The following is a 7051-nucleotide window of genomic DNA, read 5'->3' as shown; positions in this document are numbered from 1 at the left end:
ACTCATTTGCAACTATTTGGAATGATGGCTGTTAGCACAGATGTGACGGATTAACCACAGAACATGAGCTGACAAACTGACAAAGATTTCTAGTTTTATTACCTTGTGAAACTCATGAAAGTCAACCATCTCAGTCCCATAGGGGCTGCACTGCATTTTTCACCTCATAATGATCTTCTTTGACAGCTCTTCTAAAATGTGTCTTTACCTTTGAGCTTTGTGGACCGACAAAATGTCCCTGAGATTTCGCTTTCTCATCAATACGCATTGCAAAAAATACAAGGAAACATTACAGTAAAGAGTAATGCACAGAAGGAGCCACAAATAATTTCTTTACGTAAAGGAAAAAATGTAGCATTACTCTGACTGTATCCCTGAAAGCACTTCATTTTTCATTTGACACTTCACTTTTGTTTCCTTGAAATGCCATTGTGCTTTCAGCAGTTTTCATGTCCTGCTATATTTAGGCCTTTTAGCCGGAGCATGAATAAACATCTGTATGACTTCCTGTTGACAGGACTGTCCAACAGTCACTCAGGTGAGGTGACACTGCTGCCACTACAGAGACACCTCAACTCTGCCTGTCAACTCCAAACATCGCTTCAAAGGCTTGGCTGTCTTGCTTTGGCATGTTTATATGCAAAATCAATGCAGACCTCTTTTTAAAATGTCTGTCACATCTTAGGCATGATGAGGCATAGGTGAGAATGCAAGAGCAGTGCATTCTGTTCTGTGTGAAAACAGAACTCTGAGAGTTCAAGCTGTAACCACAGAGTGAATGACTGATTCATGAATCTAACAAAATAAATATAAGAAAAGCATTACCATACACCAAAAGCAAGAGTTTCCTCTGCAACAAGCGGCAGCAGGCACATCTAATAACAAACCTCCATCCTCTCTTTAATCTCGGATGACTGCTTGTTAGGGATAAGGTCCCTTCTCAAAATGTTTGAGGACCCTACTGGTATGAATGACTGCACATCCAACATGCTCTTTGGGTGATATGCAGTGACACTCAGGGTTCTTCCACTGTACAAGGCTCCAGGAACACTTGGAGAACTCTGCACTTATTCAAGTTTCCACTGTGTGTCTTTTTGGCTCTTACTATTCTAATGACATGGTCATCGAGGAGGCCTTAGGTTTTATCAATCCTGACAGGCCCAAATTAACTTTTGTCAAAAGGCAGGGCACGGAATCAAGGCCTAAATGAAGCAAACCAGAACAAAACAGAGGACTTTGTGCAAATGCGCAATGTGCAAGGTCAGCTCCCACAAGTCCCTGCCTCTCATTGACACACTCAGATCAGGATGCACCAAGGGGATGTTGTGACTATTGTTGTCCCGTTCGATTGGACATAAACACTTAGAGGGGAAACGGGAAACAATTACCACTTGGCCTGTGTGCTGAGGCTGTCAAGTTCCATTGGCCATGGCTGCATGTAATGAAGACCTGAAGGCACACATTACATTTAAAACTAATGAAAATGAATCATCGCCAGGAGGCATAGCCACAACTTAATAATGGTTTCCGTAAAGACTCCATACCTAAAGCAGCCATTTTGGACTGACAGGGCGAAATAAACCAACTGCAATTGAGGAAGGTTTTTTTCCTCACTGGGAAGGCATGGCACATTATTTGCAATCCTCACATATCATGGAGTGTAGAGAGATAACACACTGTAATTCAAGCTCTTAGTTTCAGCCAATAAGACATTATAGTTCATTTAGAACTGTAATAAAATCTGCTATGATTATTGATACTGTCGCTGTACCTCACTGCTTAGGCAATAAAATTATATCGTATTCAGTATAGAATCCAGAATTACATACCCTACATAAAACGCAATCATCTTAATGTATCAAAACTTTTCATTCCAGGATACATTTTCTTTTATGTACCTTCCCAAAAAAATGCGACACTAAAATGCTCCAGGATAGAATTATGCGCCTGTTACTAATAAGTACATAATATCTGTCTCATAGGCTTTAATATGAGGCCTTCTCCCCCTTCTGCTCCAAATGTACCTGTTACAGTGAGATTTCTTCAATTAAGTAGGCTAAGCACAGTAATGCCTGAGGGCTATTTGTCTTTCATGCCAAGTTGATCTGATTAGCTGGGATAAATCCAAGGCCTTGCACGCCCACCGCATCGCCTCTCCACAGGCAGCGTCCTCCCTGCACCCTCCCTCTGCACTGAGCGACTCACCAGCTACTGGAGCAGCTCACTGGGGAATGCCAAGACTGCACCAGGGGTGTCAGCACATCCAGCAGCGCCGATGCCTTTCTAATCATCTTGCTTTCACTCCAAATCAATACCTGTATGCATGAGTGTGAGTCACTACAGATGCCCACACTCTTTGGCAAGGCTAGGTAAGGGATCATACAGGGATTTTGAAAGGATATATATGCTGAAGGCGCAATAACAGAGAGCCCTAGGATTGCATACGAATAGTCTCTGGCACTGACTGTAGTGCGAGCAAATACGGGTGGATGAGCACGCTGTCTTGGGCGCAAATAGGTGAAGTTGAAAGCGTCAGCGCAAAGACAAACATGCGTGTGTGTTTGTGTGTCTTTTCTGTACATCCAGTACATATGCAAACACACATGAACACACACGCCTAAGATGGATGTTCCAAGGTGGTGATGCTGGAGCCACTGGGAGCTTTCTCTCAGCATCCATTTTCTCTTGTCTCTCTAACCCACAAGGAGAGCCGCTTGTCAGGGCTGTCTTGTCTGGGCTCCTTCCTTGCCCTGCTGTGTGTTGCTGTGTGACCCCACAGGGCATTCATCTCTAACACTGGGGCGTCATACAGTACAAGGTCAAAAAAAACAGCAAACATGCACAGATAAGGAGAGGAACAGAAAGGTAATCTGGGAAAACGATGAACTGATGATACAGCAATGGTTGAAAAATATGATGAGTTAGTTGTTTTCCAGAGGGTTTTATGTGTTTGTTGTGACATTTCTATATAGTCTGAAGTGGACAATATTTAATATTTTGATATATTTTATACTGAAGTGAGAAAAAGGAGATGTCAGCAAATTTTTGTTTCCAAAGTGAGCCTCCCCCTTCTCTGAATCATTCGCTCACTGTCTCTGTCTGTCTGTCTGTCTGTCTGTCTGTCTCTCTCTCTCTCTCTCTCTCTCTCTCTCTCTCTCTCTCTCTCTCTTTCTCTCTCTCTTTCTCTCTCTCTCTCTCGGTCTATCCTGCTTTTTAGCTTTTTCTGTTTCTATATGTGTTGTGTTTACCTGCTATTGTTGTACTCCCCCCCCCCTCCCACTGAGAAAAGGTGTCCATGTGAGTGTTAAGTCATGTGGTCTCATTAACCTACTTCAAAGCTTATAGCAAGCTTGGTTCTCCTTAAGTCCAAGTCCTCGTGCACACAAGCAGCAGGTCTCTATAACTCAGTTCACCATCATCTGGAGCCTGCTTTTTGGCATCCATCTTATGCACCGCCCACCACACTAAGAACAGGCAGGAGGTCAGTTTACACAGCTACACGAGGAACGAGGAAGTCGTTTGAGCCTCGAGTTCAAAATGGTGGGCTGCGACCCAGAGGGCAAGGCACGGGGGACTCTCCCCAGTGTGACTGAGTTGCAGAACCAGGCTGCACTTCACGAGACAGCTGGGTGTTGAGTTGACACACATCCAGCAACCTTTTGATGACAACACACAACACAAACTGAAAACAAGACATCCCCCTGTGACAGTGCTAGTTCCTGGAGTTAGATGCAGGCTCCTGACCCTGGGACACTGATGAGGGTCTGTTCTTAAGGTTCTAAACTTAGATTGAAAAGGGGCTTAAAGAGAGGGCTGGAGAAGTGATTAAATCTGTACTCAGGATCTAATGCAATCAAAGCTTTAGTCCATGTCATTTACCTTGATGAAATAGAGTATTTTGAAAACACTAGTGCACATTTGTGTGACTGAGTATGTGTGCGCGTAGATGTTCTTAAAAAACTGCTTTTCGTTTTGTGGAATGAGGTTACATATAGAAGAAGGGTAGTGTATTCTCTCTGCTTTTACGTGGACATTCCAGAGATCACTAAGATGATTCTCTCTAATTGAATTTACAGTACAGAGGGAAACGCCTCAAATGTCACCACTACTGGGCAGTCGGCTTTGATGATGAAAAGCCTATTTATAATCTGGTTCAATATTAATAGTTCCCGCATGGAGCCACAGTGTACAAACACGGCTAATTATAAACCACATTGAAGTACAGACAATGGGCTTAAGCCTATTTATAAAGTAACCCAAATTCAGCAGGTATTCCACACCGAGGACATCTTATAAATAGACTGATCTATTTAACCAATTGACTTGAATTGGCAACGAGTTCCATTGATGATGGCTAGCATTGTGTTGGCAGACATTCCGTGGCACTGGAGGAGAGGGGGCAGGGAGAGCACAGTTGCTCTGGAATTTGCAGATGGAAATTGAAATGTATGTATACTGTATAAATCTATATTCAGTATGATGGCTGGGTGCAGCTACCTAAGTCATTTCTGTATGTTCTATTGTAAGCCTTCAAGCAGGGCAACAATATTGTAACAATATGAGTGGGTGGGAGGGTAAAGAGATTCAATTTGAAGTTTATAACATTTCTCTGCATCAAATGGCTATTGAATCACCAAGCAGGGCTACACAAGCTTTGTCATACTTTTGTATGTAAAAAAAAAAAAGTAAACAATCAAAACAAATGGTTGTGTCTAAGACAACCCTGACCCTGACACATGTTGTACCACTGGTTTCAATTGGTTTTGTATATAAACATAGTGGGACAATACAGCTCTCAGAGCCACATGAAACTGGTATTTATGTTAAGTGAGACAAATAACTGTTTGGTGGTATGATTCATGGAAAACACAAGCTGTTTTTCAGCAGGTGGCTGAGAGGTGATTTGTATTCCCCTGTCATTCCCCTTTAGCCTTGGTATTTTTGTCAACTGCAGATTCAATTCAGGAAAGCTGGACTTAATTCTGCAGCCAATAAATGTCATAAATATTGCATAGGCTGAGCGTCCTAACAGGCTATTGGACTGCTTTATTTATAAGGGAGGCAGGGAACGGCATTCTCCCTTTACACCAAATCCTTCATTCATTATTACTGTTAATGGCTGACTGATCAAACAGCCATTGATTTATATTTTCACTAAATCCAGTGTCAATAGCCCTGATTAAATATTTGCAGGAGAGCTGGCGCAAATGATGGAGACCGCGTCAAGACTCTCAATGAAAAGCTATCCATGCTGTTACATGAGTTGATTCTGACAAGGTGTGTAAATATTCCACCAATATAGTAAGCCTTTGTACCTTGATACAGCATCTGGTATTGGCTGGGTGTTACATTATCAGCACATATTCAGTAAACATCAAAACAGTACATTGTTGGAATTTTGAATTTTGAATAACCTCAGCATAACCTAAACCTAAAACTATATCTATTTGTCTATGTTAGGAAGGGAAAAAGAGGTTCTTACATACTTGAATACATTGTTACCTATTGACTGAAAGCAGGTGGATCACTAACATGAATTGTGTGTGTGGTCTTGAGTAATCATAGTTAAAGGTAACACATTTGACTCAAGTGGCAATTAGTCACTGTTGACATGTACGTCTTATCTTAACACAAAGGTTGCAACAGTCTCTTGACAGAACTCAAATAAGCAAGTCATAATTGTAGGTACAGTGAACAGCACCTACTATTATCTTGATAGCAAGAAACCTAAAACACCACAGAGCACCACCAGAAAATAAGAACATAATCTGAAATGTCAATTGTATGGAAATCAATTTCAACCTTGCAGTGGATTCAGATTCAAACAAGAATGAACTGATCACGGAAACAATTTAAATGCCGTGGAGCTGAGTCGATGAGCCCACCATGGATTTCAACTTCAGGTAAACCTCGGCATAGAAAGCATAGCCCTGAGAACTGTCTGTCAAAGCCCCTTCTAACAATTGTGTCTTTGTACAGGAGATTAGTGCCATTCACATGTCAAGGCTCCAGAGTCAGAGCTCACAAGGACAAATTGACAGCATGAGACACTCGTTTCAGTCCCAATAAAATTTCTGTGGTAAACATGACATGCGAACGTCAGATTACGGCCTCAAAGACATTTACACCACATGTTCCTTCCTGTTTGGCATCAAAGCTGCATATATGCCCCCCCCCCTCCCCCCTTCTCCAACACTGTCTGTTTGATGTCACCTTGGTGAGCTCAGGAGACACCAGCTGTCTTACACCCGCTGTCACCAGCTGGAGTGAGAGGGCGAGAGGCGACGGAGGAGTGCATGAGGAGGAGTGCGTGAGGAGGAGGAGGAATGCGTGAGGAGGACTGCGTGAGGAGGAGGAGGAGTGCGTGAGGAGGAGTGTTTGAGGAGGAGGAGTGTTTGAGGAGGAGTGTTTGAGGAGGAGGAGGAGTGCGTGAGGAGGAGTGCGTGAGGAGGAGTGTTTGAGGAGGAGTGTTTGAGGAGGAGTGTTTGAGGAGGAGGAGGAGTGCGTGGGGATGAATGTTTGAGGAGGAGTGTTTGAGGAGGAGTGTTTGAGGAGGAGTGTTTGAGGAGGAGGAGGAGTGCGTGGGGATGAATGTTTGAGGAGGAGTGTTTGAGGAGGAGTGTTTGAGGAGGAGTGTTTGAGGAGGAGGAGGAGTGCGTGAGGATGAATGTTTGAGGAGGAGTGTTTGAGGAGGAGTGTTTGAGGAGGAGGAGGAGTGCGTGAGGAGGAGTGTTTGAGGAAGAGTGTTTGAGGAGGAGTGCGTGAGGAGTGCGTGAGGTGAGGATGAGGAGGCTCTGAGGGGACCACCAGGCCTACCGTCCCTGCTCTGCTCTCCCCCAGCCTGGCGCGGGGAATAACAGGGTGTCTCTAATGGAAGCCTGCTGGGCCATGTTTAATGCAACGGCCAGCCATTAGTGCTTTGGGTCCCGTCGTCGGCTGACTTCCCTTGTCACACTGAAAGCCTTTGCCTGTGCCAGTATCTAAGCTCCACTGGACTCATTTGGACAACGAGTACAAACATAATGCAAGGCGCAACACTGACACTAACAAC

Source organism: Hypomesus nipponensis, chromosome 6 (genome assembly GCF_054491055.1).
Source record: "Hypomesus nipponensis isolate SF chromosome 6, ASM5449105v1, whole genome shotgun sequence".
Classification (NCBI taxonomy): Eukaryota; Metazoa; Chordata; class Actinopteri; order Osmeriformes; family Osmeridae; genus Hypomesus; species Hypomesus nipponensis.
This window is presented reverse-complemented; position numbering follows the sequence as displayed.